The following is a 13,776-nucleotide window of genomic DNA, read 5'->3' on the forward strand; positions in this document are numbered from 1 at the left end:
CATCTTCGGCAGTTCCTGACTGATAGCAGTTTCGTTCCAGTTGCTCTGTCTTCTTGTGGCTTTGTCTGTGTGCGGATGTCTGTATCTAAATCTCCGCTTTCTAGCTGGGTGTGGTGGTCACACCCATAATCCCAGCACTCAGGAGTCTGAGGCCAGCCTGATCTGCATAGCAAGACCTTGTCTCAAAAAAATAAATAACTCACTAAGTAAATAAATAAATTAATGAATTAATTAGATCCAGGAGAGAAACTGCCATTCAGCCCAGGGGGACTCTGGCCTCTGAGAATCTGAGGCACTGTGCACACCCTCTCATCTAGAAATCCCCGAACGCTGGATGCTCCATGCTGATGCCCCCAGCCCCAATGCCCCGCCAGACCCCAGGTGGAGGGCGACTGCCCAGGATGGGGTGGGGGTGGGGGATGTCCCTGGGAAATGCATCTAGGAAAGAGATTGATAGGCACCTGCTGAGGAATGGCTGGCATGAATATCTCACCCAGGACTCAGGCTCCCAATGAACACACAGAATGGACAACTTTTATTTGGTAATTGCTAAAGTGAACACTGCAGAGACAGGTCGAATCCTACTTTTTAAAACGCCATTACAGCTGGGAGTGGTGGCACACTGCTATAATGCCAGCTCTGGGAAGGCTGAGGCAGGAGGATCACCACAAATTCAAGGGCAGCCTGGGCTTCGTAGTGAGACCCTGTCTCTGAAACCCAAAAGTAAATATGTTTTTTAAATGCCACTGCAACATGAAGGAAGTTCTCTGAAAGACACCTAAAGCCTAACACCCCTTACCCCCATATTGCAAGCAGGAGTCACTGCGACCCAGGAGTTGGCCTGGGCCTCACACACGAGTTGCTTTGCTGGAATTCTGTAGAACTAAAGCTGTATCAACGTGGAATTGTTTTTTAAGTGCAACCACAGAACCTCTCACTAAGAAACATCCCATAACGCAGCCACTATTTGGTGATGTTCACGATCATCCCATTTCCTGGGCTGAGAGACGTCTTTTGCAACCTCAGGCTGAAAGCCTTGCGTGCATCTATTCTCTTTTCTTTGCACCTCTCTGGGTGGAAAATAGGACGATTTCTTCTTCAATGTGGTTTGGAAGATTCATTTCGATTACAGTCATAATGGCTTTTTGCCTCCTCTGTGTCACCCACAACAATCCAAAGCTTGCTTGATGCCTGTGAATTAGTTGGTGTTGTCTTCAGGATGTGAGGAAAGAAGGACAAAGGTCTAAACCCTAAAAGCTTTTCCTCCTTCCCGGCCCCCTGCTCCTGGCGGATTGGCAGAAGCAGCCTTCTCTCCAGGAAGTCCAACTAAAATGACTTTCCAAATTATTGTACAGAGCAGCAAATGAAAATCTTAACCTGAAGTTGGAAAGCTCCAGTTTTTAATGAAAAGAGTTCAGTGAGATGCAGAAAGAGGTGCTGGGTTCCTGCTCCCACCAAGTCAGCCCCCTGCTTCTTAGGGTACCCCTTCCGCACACCTCACTCCTCTGTTGCCCTGCAAGCATTTGACATTTGGAGAGTAATTATGGAAATCAGATTACACGCAGGTGCCCCTATTGAAGAAAACCACTCAATTTGCTTTTGAGTTGTGGCTTCCAGAGAGGAGCTTCAGGAAGGATGGGAACTAACATTTTACAAGCTCCTGCCATAGGCGGCACCCCACACCCTGCAAGGGGCCCAGGCCGTGTGGACCAAGTGGACCTCAGTCACCTACCTTCTCCATTGTCCCCATAAACAGGAGTCTTTGGTGCCAGCAGGTGGCCCAGGTCTGACAGCTGGTGCACACAGACGCTGTCACTCTGGGTGTGATGCCCGGAGAGCCACTCTGTTCAGGGGGCTGGGAAGTTGGACCTGGCCCCTGCATGTTTGCAATTGGTCCTAACAGCTCCGGTGTGGGCATTAGAGATAATGAGAGGCAGAGTGGGCAGACAATCAGTGTTTGCATGGATACGAATCCTCTGGGCTAGCAGAGGGGCACTGAGTGCACAAAGCTCCATGGTGGAGGAAGGGCGCCAGCCGGACACAACAGCACCTATGCGGCTCACTTGTTCAGCTCACAGCCCACGTCCTGGGAGCCTCCTCCTGTGCTGAGTGATACACCCCACCCCCGGGATCACTGCAGAGAGAGGGTTGCGCCTGCAGAGGGCACCAGCAGACCCCCTTGTGACACACAAGGTCCAAGTCCTGATTCAGATGGGAGTCCTGGTAGGGCCAGGGATGCAGCTCAGCGGAACAGTGCATGCCTGGCAAGTGCAAGGCCATGAGTTCAAGTCCCAGTACCAGGAAAAGAAAGAAAAAAACGGATGGGAGTCTCGGGTGTAGACGCGGGAAGAGGTCCTCGTACCGAGCCTACAATTGACACATTTGACCAAGTACCAGTTAGACCCCAATAGAGGCAGTAAGTAACAGTCCCAGGAGAGATCATTTGAGGGACGCCACCTCCTGGTCCCCCTCCTTCTCCTTCCCTTTCTTCCTCTCCTCCTCCTCCTCAGCACAGAGGAAGGAACCCGGGGCCTTGCACCTGCTAGACAGGTGCTGTACCTGAGCCCAGCCAGTCTGACCACTCGGCCTTCCACACGTTGGGGCTCACTCCTTACCAAGGTGCCCTGTATTATCCCGGCACCTCCACAAGTGCTTAGAGTTTTAAAAACTGCAAGCTTTGTCTCACTTCCCTTTCACAGAACTAAAAAGAAGTTGGTATCTTTCCCAAAAAATCTATCAACATCCTTTAGCTCTTTGGAAGAGGAAAAAAGACCTCCCGCCCGGGAACACTAAGACGGAAGTGTTTTCTTGTGTTGCTCATTTCCAAACCTCCAAGCAATTTCAGGAGAGTTAGGGTTCATCAAGAAGGGATGGAAATACTGAATTGATTCGCTGGTGGAGAAAATGCTTTATTTCCCCCCAGGTTGTGCCTCCCGTGCAATCTTACAGCACTTCGGGGTAGCGCTGGCAAGCGCCTCTGCCATCGTAATATCTAAACTGGCATTTTGTATGGTGTTATTTCATCAGTTTGCTAATTTAGTGATCTGGCAAGAGAGTAACTTGTGATTTTCACTGTAAATGCTAAAAGCGTGAGAAGCTGACCAGACTCGCCTGGAATTTAAAGTCTGTGGCGAGGACACTCTTCCCCCACCACGTGTGATCAGCCTGGGGATCGCTCACCCACAGGCTTCGGCTCCAATCATCTGGAAACATCAGCAAACTGTGAGACAGGGAAGTTGTGTTTCACTTATTAGCAACCCCCGTGGGCTTTCTTTCTGCACAGTAGGCAAATGAAACCACATATGCACTTTGTGCCCACAAATATTTTAGAGATGAGGAATGAATAAATAACTCGGTACCCATGTCACTCGCTCCTAGTCTTCCATGGGGAAGAACTGGTAAAGCCCCCTAAATAGGCAACCGCCTCCTTCAAATTGGACTTCCCCTAGCTGTGAGAGAAGAGAGGATGAGCAAGCTTCTTGAAAAATACCTCTTTGTGCCTCCGCACCACCAAGGACAACAGAAAAGGAAAGAAAAGTACCTTCATGTGGGTGGAAAGACAAAGGCCAGGCCTATTAGATGTTCACACTTTAGTCTAAATTTCTTTCACCATCCATTTGCCATAAATGTGTCATCTAACCAGGGCTCTGCTTATCCTCTTCCCACCTACTCTGAGAGCAGTATTTTGGGTGAAGGGGAAGGTGAGAAGGTATGTGGGCAGAGCTGAAGTGGGGGCTTTCTGGGGGAGCGGGCTTGCTCTAGGCTGCCAAAGCACATCACGGGGACATCTCTGGGGCCTGGGGAGGCACCATGGTCTGGAGTCAGGGGCTCTAAGGAGCCAGGGTGTCACAGCTCAGTTTTCCCATGGCTGTGTGCCAATGAAACATTATGGACAGACACAGAAATGCGAATTATATATAATCTGTGAATGCCAAAAACCTTGGTTCTTTGGTTTTTATTACGTCTTGTTTTGTTTCACAGTGCTTAGCTTGATCCCAGGACCTCTGTGCTGAGCTACATCCCCAGCCTGATTATTTTTTATTTTGAAATAGCGTCTCTCTACGTCATTTAAACTGCCCAGCCTGGGCTCAAACCTGTGATCCTCCTGCCTCAGCCTCCCAGAGTGCTGAGATTACAAGCATGCACCACCACACCTGGCCCTAGTGATTTTTTTTTTTTGGTCCCAAACATTAAAAACAAACACATTCTTCACTTACAGGCCATTATTTAAAATAAATTTTTTCATACTTTTTTTTTTTTGGTACCAGGGATTGAACTCAGGTCCTTGTGCTTGTACAGCAGGCGCCAAAACCACTGAGCTAAATCCCCGGCCCTAAAATAAATTTTTTAAAAACCCAAAATAGGCATTGGTAGATTTGGGAACAGAAAGTGCCGAAGCTGCATTTCATTTACTGTCCATTTTTGCCCGCAGGTCTGCATGGTGATAAGGGCAGCACCACTGCAGCCTCTTTTGGAAGACAGCCGGAATCAGGCACTGTCCCTCTGAGCTCGGGGCTGATGCACGGCCCTCCCACATGGGCCAGGCGTGCCCAGGGCACATTTCCTTCCAAAGCTGGGGTGCCAGCAGCTTTACTGCTTAGCGTCTCCTTCATTACGCTCTGCACAGTGACACCACAGTGCAGGCGGGAAGCGAGTGTACACCCCGGGTGCTGGCGGTCGCTCAGGGTCACTGCAGCACTTTCTGGGCTGGGTGTGAGTCCAGGCCTTCAGACTCACCTGTGAACAAACCACACAAGACCTACTCTGAGGCACTCACTTTCTCATGGCAAGGGAATCACGCTTGCAACTAAACACTCCTTACACCTATGGTCCACAGACTACACGCCTATGTGTGCACACAGACATACATTTTACATCTCTCTCCCTTTATGGAAGCCTGAGCCTGTGTGTGTGTGTGTGTGTGTGTGTGTGTGTGTGTGTGTGTGTGTGTGTGTGTGTGTGAGAGAGAGAGAGAGAGAGAGAGAGACCATATCTTGCTCTGTAGTTCATGCTGTTCTTGCTGTCCTTGAACTCACTATGTAGCCCCGGCTGACCCAGAGCAGCCTCCCGAACTCATGGGCTACCTTACCCGACTCTGGACTCTGGAAGCCCCATTCTTAACCTTCAGATACTTGGTCAAGGTGACACAGCAGGTTTGAGCTCTGCCTCTTTATCTGCCAGCTCTGTGGTGCAAATAGAATCTATTTCAAAGCCAATGAGAGCCCATATTGACTGGGAGGACGAATGCGGTTCTCAGCACAACAGCAGGAGTGACATGTGCAGTCCACGGCAAAAGTGATGAAAATTTTCATTCCTTCGGGGTCAGAACTCCTACATTAGAATCTGCCCTACCATTACCCACCAGGGGCCTCCCTGTAGCTCACTACTGACAGAGACCAAAGGCCTGAGCCTTGGTAACTGAATTACACTCTTAAATCAGGGGAGGACACAAGGCACAGCCCACCTCTTTGCTAAATTACCCAGAGGCCGCCAAAAGTTCAGGTGTGCAAGGAAATCAGTAAAATGGAAGGCTTCAAGGGATTATTCAAACATCAGTGACACTGAAATATTTATGATAGAGAGCTATGAAAATCGGTGGCAGTGCCTTGGGGTGACTGACCCTTGCTGCTACTGGCAAGACAGTCCACTAAGCGTTAGCAAAGTCAGCCAAAGCATGCCTAACACAAAGCTCATTTCTGTAACAATTGGAACCTGAAAAGAAAATGCAAACCCCGAGAAGCTTTTTTACTTAAAAGCATCATGCTTTGCACATAATAGGTACACAAGCATATTTAAAGAGTCATAAAAGTAAACTGAGCATGGTGGTGCACACCTGTAATCCCAGCACTGGGGAGGCTGAGGCAGGAGGATCACTGAGAGTTCAAGGCCAGCCTGCTGTATAGCAAGACCCCGTCTCAAAAAGCAAACAAAACAAAAAACAAAAAATCCTACCTCTAAAATAGAACCAATTCTAGCATGGTGGTGCACACCTGTAATCCCAGCACTCAGGAGACTGAGGCAGGAGGACTGCCATGAGTTTGAGGCCAGCCTAGGCTACATAGTGAGACCTTGTCTCAAAAAACCAAAACAAACAAAAAAACAAAAGATAAAGTAGAATCCACCCAACATCTGTTGACAGATGAAGGGATAACACGATGTGGCACATGCATTCCTATGTATAGGAGATTCTGAGCCAGGTGCAGTGGTGCAGGCCTGTCATGCCAGCTTCTCAGGAGGCCGAGGCAGGAGGATGGCAAGTTCAAAGTTAGCCTGGGCAACTTATCAAACAAACAAAAGATTCTGACCCATGCTGCAACAGGAAAGAACCTGGAGGATGTTATGCTAGTGAAATAAGCCAGGTACAGAAGGACAAGTGAGGTGGGACTCAACTTACCTGAGGTGGTAGAGAATTCCGGTTCACAGAGGCAGGAAGCAGGAGTAGAACAGTGGGCACTGGGGTGGGGACAGCTGCCCAGTCCCGAGTGGACTTGGGGCCCTGACGGACACACAAGATGGGGTCACAATGGCACATTGTAGGGTTTGTTTTTTGTTTTGAGACAAGATCTTGCTATGCAGCCCAGGTTGGCCTCAAACTCATAGCAATCCTCCTGACTCAGCCTCCTGAATGCTGGGATTACAGGCATTCACCACCACACCCAGCCCTGAACCAGTAACTAAATAGATACAATAAAATAATCAAAACCTTGGCCACTTATCACAGGTTTTAATATAAAAAGTCATTCTCCTTGGGAAAGTAACATTTTTTTTAAATGCTTGACTTTTCTTTAATTCTGCTGCCAAATATTTGGAAATATTAGTCCAGAAGATTTGCAAGGATTTCTTTTCTGTAGAATTTAAACGCTTCCAAAGGGTGCCTGGCAATGTTGGAGCAAGTACATGTTTGCATCCATTGCTGGATCTAAACTTGGGGCCTGCGTGTAGCTGAGACTGTTCTCTACCCTGATGCACTGGGCCTGTGAGTCTAGTTGTGCTTAATTCAGAAGCACATTATTCACATCTGCATGAAGCCAGTAAGTCACAAGGAAACTGATTTTTTTTCATTCTGCCACTGGGGATTGAACCCAGGGCCTTCACACTGAACTACACCCTCAGTCCTGTTATTTTTTTATCTTGAGACAGGGTCTCAGTAAATCACTGAATTGCCTAGGCTGAGTTTAAATGTGCAACCCTCCTGTCTCAGCCTCCTGGAGCACTGGGATTACAGGCCTGCACCACCACGCTTGGCTGGGAATAGTGAACTTCACCTCCTTCATGCAAGGCTTCCAGACCCTTCCAGGCTCTGGCTGGTAAAGGGAAACGTCAGCTCCGGAGGCTAGGTGCTGAGGCACCGCTTTTATCTCCAACATTTACTGTCCACCTTGGCTCTGTTTGCGGCTCACAGATTCCACTTCTTCTCCTGGCGACCGTGACTCCATGTCACTCATGGGAAAAACGAGCTGTGGATCTGCACGTACACATCTCACGACAAATGGCAAGAAGGAGTCAGGCTGGAAGCAGGAAAGAACGCACACCTTTCCTACTCATCAAAGGCTTCCCTTGAAACATCTTGGGCTTTTTTTTTTTGGCAGTGTTAGGGATGGAACCCCGGCCTCACGCACGCTGGGTAAATGCTCCCCATGGAGCTGCACCCTGGGCTGCCACACTGATCAGAGGAGTTAACAAGAGACACTGAGGTGGGATACAGGGGCTCCCCGTCTTCCCGTCGTGTTTTCAGGGCTGGGGTTGAGGCCCAGTGGTAGAGAATTTGTCTTGTAGGTGACATGGAGGCCCAGGGCTTCACCCCCCACCAAAAAAATTCTACAATAAAGACTTAACTAGAAAAACAACATCACTGATTTTTTTAAAAGAGCTATTGAATTTTTTGTTGTTTTGAGACAGGATCTATGTAGCCCAGACTGGCTTCAAATGTCTGGTGATCCCCCTGCCTCAGCCTCCCAAGTGCTGGGATGACAGGCATGTGCCACCACACCCAGCTCAAAAACTACTGAATTTTTTTGTCATATTTATCACAAAATGAAGATTTTTAAGTCTCCAGGGCCCCCGAGAAGAGCAGTATCGCCCCAGATGGGGCTTTTCTAATCTGTCCTCTTGCTCAGGTTGGTTTAGGTCACGGTACCTTGTTTTCCTTACCATTTACTGCAAATGCATCCCCTGTCCCCTCGCCCACCCTGTGCCTGTGCTGGCCCTGCCAGGAGACAGAAGTGAAGACACTCACCCAGGTGCCAGCACATCCTTGCCCCCAGATGTTTTGTCCCTTTCCTGTGCCCTGGGATCACTACTCAGCATGTGCTGCGGCCTCTTTGGAACTGTCCAGTTTGACTGTGGTCACTGCAATTCCTTCTGGACTGGGTGGGATGCCCTTTGTCTGATAAGAGAATGACAGGGGCCAGATAAGCCCTTTCCAGGGTCTCCAAACATGACCAATAAGTGCCAGAGGGGGGCAGCTCTTACTGAAGCTTGGTGACTGCAGAGAAAGGGCTACAGGGTGGGGTAGGAGAGGAAGATGCAGACCCAGCTGGGGGGCTCCATCCCTGACGTGGGGGGTCACACTTTCTCCTGGAATTAGGACAGGAGCTGCCTGAGAGCCCAGCACTCAGCCCACACTGGCTCACATGCATTCAAAGACTGAGTAAGTGTGCAAAGGGTGTGCAATTCAAAGCCAGCTCAAACTCCTGAGCACAAGCTCTTCCCACCCTAAGATACATTTCCTGTTTCCCACCTGGAAGAGCATGGAGCTGGCTGTTTTCAGACAGGAAACACCGAGGCCTGGCCAGGGCCCCAGAGACGGGCCGGAGCGTCAGAGGTGAGGTAATCAGGCCCAGTGCGGCCACCAGCAGTGCTTCCAACCGGTGCTCAGTTCACTCCTCTGGCTTAAAGTGTCACGATGAATCATATATTAATGTTTTGTTTTGTTTTTGAGACAGGGTCTCACTAGGTAGTCCAGGCTGGCCTCGAACTCTTGGTGATCCTCCTGCCTCAGCCTCTGGAGTGCTGGGCATGCACCACCATGCCCAGCCAACCTTTGCTAGGGACAATAACATCTCAGGACATTCGGCTTTGATTTCAACACTTCTTCCTGTTAAGGGCAGCTTGTCAATTTTCACGCCCAAGTTCCCAAGGCTGAAGCATGGTCTCTTTATTATGTTCCAATATTCCTAGAGTAGCTCTGTAGGTTTCATATTTCAAGGAAATTTTGTCTGATGAGCAGTAATTTCTGGGTATGATAAGAATATGGAAGCAATTGTATTTGGGTCTCTGACTCCGTAAAAAGAGGTCACCTTCTCTTTCTCGGTGATGGATGGAAACAGGCCTGCTATTATCTCACCCAGCCCAAGTCAGAATATTTTAATTGACTGGCTCATGGGGGCAGTGATAAAGGACAGAGATGCTTCCTTCGTCAGAAACTGATTCATTGAGGGGGCAGGGAAAAGAGGGTGGAATTTTCCCAGATGGTCAAATTCATAGAATGTGCTCTTTTCAAAAAACAATTGCTATTTTTTTTTTCTAGCAAGATAATGCTGCACCTCCATTTTGGATGAGCGCTCTTTGTTCTTAATAGTTATCTAATGATTTGGCAGAAGAATCCTGTCACTTGTCAGGAAAAGGGTAAAGCCACAGTTCTGGCAGCGAGACGAGCTGACCTCGATCACCATTCGCCCCATTCGCCCTGAACAGCAAGGAGGCCGGAGTGACTCTGGGATGGGGTGACCCTGGCATGGGGTGTCGAGCCAGCCTTACCCTTCGTTCAAGATTGAGCACCGAGCTTATGGGTTGGAATGACCCACATTTCATCTTCAGACCCAAGCTGCGGTCTGGGTTGTCACTGAGTCCCAAGACGGATTCGCACCAGCACCACTGGGCACAGAGACCTAGCAGCTCCTGGGGCACCAGGCATTCTTCCACACTTCAGGTTACAGGCAGGCTTGGCCACTCCCATTTCACAGAATGGGACCCGAGGGCCAGGAGATGAGTGTGATTCATATCTGATAATAAAAGGCTTGGGGTTTATTTTTTATATTATTATTTTGCCTTTTTGAGACAGGGTCTCGCTAGGTAGTTCAGGTTGCCTTGAACTTGTAGCCCAGGCTGGCCTCAAACCCACAAGGATCCTCCTGCCTCAGCCTCCTGAGTGCTGGGATTGCAGGCATGTGTCACTATGTCGCTTGGAACCATGGTATTGGGAGCTCCTGCAGCTCTTCCCCACTCTGAGGCTCCTAGTCCCGAGGATGGCCCTGGATCGCCCTGTGCACGTAAGTCATGTTTGCCCAAGACAGCGACAGGAAGGCTGTAGTTATTCGAACGTGGGCATTGGCAGGGCAGACTTTCTTCGAAGATGGATGGAGTGAACTTCAAGCAAAGCAACTGACAATATTTCTTGCCAATGATAAAATGTGAGCTTTCAAGTTAAAATGGGAATTGGGGAAAATGTGTATCTACCACCATAGAGCTTGGCAGCTTCCCAACACCCATGATTTTCCTGATGCACCTGGCACTGGTATTAATGAGTGTGATCTTTTCCATCTGCGTAACTGTGACAGGCGTCGGCATTTGGAAGATGTGAATAATTCAGGGAAGTAGTGTTCCCCAAATGACCAATGCGTGCTGTTACAGTTTGTGCCTGGGGAGCAGACACAGTGCCGGCGCCAGCTGGCGCACTGGCTGCGAATGGGAGTGGATGGGAAAAGGTCACAGATGGGGCTTCACATCCCACTCTGCAATTAACCTGCAAAAAACAACCACTTGTTGGAGGTTGGGATGCAGCTCGGGGGCAGAGGACTTGGCCAGCATGCAAGAGGCCCGGTTCCTCCCTGAGGACTGCCAAAAAAACACAAAACTGTCACTTGCTGAGTTTTGAATATGCAAGTCAGGTGTGGTGGCACATGCTTGTAGTCCCAGCACTTGGGAGGCCAAGGCAGGGAGGTCACCATGAATTCAAGGCCAGCCTGGACTACATAGCGAGACACTGCCTCAAAAAGCCAAAATGAAAAAGAAAACAAAAAGTAGGAATATCCAGTCTCCTTTTCCAAACGCCTATGAGGACCGATTTTCTTCCTGTACTTCAATCACAGCTCCAGTTGCCACAGATGCAGAAGAGAGAATGCATCTGGTTTTGAAGTCAGGTATGAGGGAGACTTGCAAAATGACAAACCCTGTCACCCTTCGAGTTGAAGTTTTTATTAGGTAAATGCGTTTTCCATAAAACGTGGTTCACGTCAGTGTGGAATTTGTTTGGAACTTTATCTTTCTGGTGCTGTAGATTGAACCTAGGGCTGCTACAGTGTACCCTAAGCATACACTGTACCACGGAGCAGGAATTAATATTTTTAAAACATCTCCGTTTTAATTTCCAACAGGGTTAAGTATTAACATCAACAAAAGCTCTGGGGGACCTGCAATTATCCTGACAGTGCTGAGGGGTCTGGAGCCCATTTACTTTGATACTGCTGTGACATATAATCATCTGGTGAAATCATTTCAAAGATTAAAATGGAGGCGAAGAAGTTTCTATGTAGTTATCACGCCAGGGGTGCAAATGCTAGGTGCTACAAACAAGCTTTACAAAGCCCCCGAGTGCTGCCGTGGAGATCCTCAGCGTATTTTGTGAATGGGCACTGACATGTGAGCTGGAGTCTCTGCGGAGTCTGAATCACAAATCTGCTGTTTGCTTCCTAGCAGACCACATTCTCCAGAGGGCAAAATACCCAACTTGGCACTGGGAATCCACCACCATCTACCCTGGGAGGCAGAAAGCCCACTGGTGGGGCCCCCAGGCTGTGCCGCAGAGCTGGGAGGTGTGCTACACCCGAATCTTCCTGATAGAAGAAAAACCTGAGCCCCAGAGGAAACAAGTGAGTAGACCTGGCAAACAGCCACGCAGGGCCCCAAATCGGGGCTCATTCTACGAAGTCTGTCCCCAAAACCACCCCCACCAAATACAAGGTATGACTGAAAAATACAGTGAATGTTGAAATTTTAAACATTGCATTACAGTAAAAGACACGTTAATTCCCCTCAAAACATTTATGGTTTGGACAACTTAACCCTTCCTTCTTGCCACTTTCTGCAGCAGTTCTGGAAGTGCTCTTTCTGAGTGTCTTTAGTTGCACTCTCCTGGCTGCCTCGATGTGAGTCAATTCAAAATGCTACCCTTTAATGGTCATTTTGACTTTGGAGAAGAGCTGAAAGTTACACAGCGCCAGAGCTGGTGAATAAGCTGGAAGACGCAGCGTCACGTGTTTACAAGCTGCCTTTCCATTGGATGGCGCTCGGGCGGCAGCAGTCCCCAAATTGCTGATCACACTACATAAAGACACGCAGGAAAGAGAACTCCTGCAACTGCTTCAGAGAGTGGCAAGGACGATGGGATGAGTGTATTTGAATCAAGGGGGTAATTTTGAGGACGATTCATGGTGATTTCTTTTGCTGTAATACATTTTATCTCAATGTTCACCGTACATTTGGACCATGCCTCCTCGGGTCAGAGGTTCAGGGCAGCCAGGGACAGTGAACGGGAACGCAGTAGCAGGAACCAGCCAGAGGTGGCGCACAGGCACTCCAGGGAGGGGTGGAGCCTTTCATGCCCACATCCTAAAGCCTGGACCTGGAGAACACAGTCAGCTCTCCCAATCCTCGGCTTCAGTGTCCACGGACACGGGCAATCTTCAGGAAGAAAACTGCATCCGTACCGATCTGATCCAGTAGAGGCCTTTTTCCTCCTCGATATTCCCTAAGCAGTTCACCGTAACAACTACGCTCGGAGAACTTGCACTGTGCTAGGTGCTGTAAGTTATCAAAGGTGATTTAACACCTACAAGAGGCTGTGCATAGGTTCTGCAAATACTGCATTATAAATACGGGCTGGAGACACACGGTTCTGTACATATAAATAAGAGACTTGAGCATCTGCGGATTCTAGAATCCAAACAGCCCATGTCCTGCAGACACCGAGGGGCGACAGCAACACCCTGTAACAGGGCACAGGAGAGGGCAGCAGGGAATTCCGGGTGCTCACTGGCTGGCCGTGAGATTATCCTGGAGTATCTGGGGGGCCTATAAGCCATCACCAGGGTTGCTGAGAGAGCAGAGGCGGAGAGTCAGCATGAGAGAGGCTGCTGGCTCGGGCAGAGGCTGAGGACTGGGAAGGCTGACCATGGCTTCTCCACAGGGCCTCCGACATTACATCCCTGCCGGTGCCTGGGCTGGAGCCACGAGAGCCAGTCTGGGCTTCTGACCTCCCTGGAGGACGAACCTATGTTTGTGTCTGTTTTTTCTTTGCAGCACCCTTGTGCGCCAGACAAGTGCCCCACTGTGAGCTGGACCTCAGCCCCGAGAGTCTGTGAGGTCCAAGCCACTGGTTTGTGGCCTGAATCTCAATGGCTGCCATCAGCCTACGGATGACACATTTCCCTGCTTTCCTCAGTGTCCCCAGTGTCACAGTGTGGTGACTTCTCCTGTGTCACTCCCATACACACACACACTCACACACACATACCATGACCCTGGACGCCCACAGACGTGGCCTCCTGTGACCTCAGCCAGCACACACAGGCCTGGCAGCAGGCTGTGTCCCCAGCTCTGCCAAACACTCTGGCCTGTGGGACCCCAGGGGGAGACCCCAAGAGCCAGGAGGACAAGGAATCCAGAGACATCTGAGTGCCTTGGGCCTGGGGTGGTGCAGGCAAAAGGACACAGGCTTCCGGGAGAAGCCAATGCAGGACGCGCTGCTGCTGAAAGCAAACTAGAGCCCGCTGCGGC

Source organism: Heterocephalus glaber, unplaced genomic scaffold (genome assembly GCF_053883595.1).
Source record: "Heterocephalus glaber isolate CG9 unplaced genomic scaffold, H.glaber_assembly_v1.0 deba00001444, whole genome shotgun sequence".
Lineage (NCBI taxonomy): Eukaryota > Metazoa > Chordata > Mammalia > Rodentia > Bathyergidae > Heterocephalus > Heterocephalus glaber.